The sequence below is a fragment of the Penaeus monodon genome, chromosome 32 (genome assembly GCF_015228065.2).
Source record: "Penaeus monodon isolate SGIC_2016 chromosome 32, NSTDA_Pmon_1, whole genome shotgun sequence".
NCBI classification, from domain to species: domain Eukaryota; kingdom Metazoa; phylum Arthropoda; class Malacostraca; order Decapoda; family Penaeidae; genus Penaeus; species Penaeus monodon.
This window is the reverse complement of record NC_051417.1, coordinates 12592514-12592877: the sequence shown is the minus strand read 5'-3', so window position 1 is coordinate 12592877 and position 364 is coordinate 12592514. Positions and strand designations below refer to the sequence as shown.

At 29.7% G+C, this 364-nt stretch overlaps 1 protein-coding gene across 1 annotated transcript in view; it reads right to left on the bottom strand.

Annotated features, from left to right (window-relative positions):
- LOC119593500 (neuronal acetylcholine receptor subunit alpha-7-like) overlaps positions 1 to 364 on the bottom strand; it is a 113209-nt gene that overhangs the window by 45710 nt on the left and 67135 nt on the right. The gene's annotated exons all lie outside the window — the stretch shown is intronic.

The following is a 364-nucleotide window of genomic DNA, read 5'->3' as shown; positions in this document are numbered from 1 at the left end:
CCCGAAGTTGCAAGTTCTTATAAATACCGAATTAATGGTCGAACAAATATAAAGTACTTATATTTTTTAATGTTCACACGCAATCTTATACGCTGAAACTCTCATTCATACAAACTATGGTCAAAGGCTTCTAAGGACATACTACATACTGTATATAAAGTAGGTGTGTGTAATAGAAATGTAAGGCTTGTGTATTGATTCATGGGTTATTATATATTCAGAATTAATATCAGAAATCACGTAAGTATTTTCTTTTCATTATATCTGAACGTAATCAAAGCAGGAGAGAGAAATCAACGGAAATGTAAATATAACTTAGGTAATCAATACCAAGTTTTGTTTTGAAGAATAAACATGACATTAA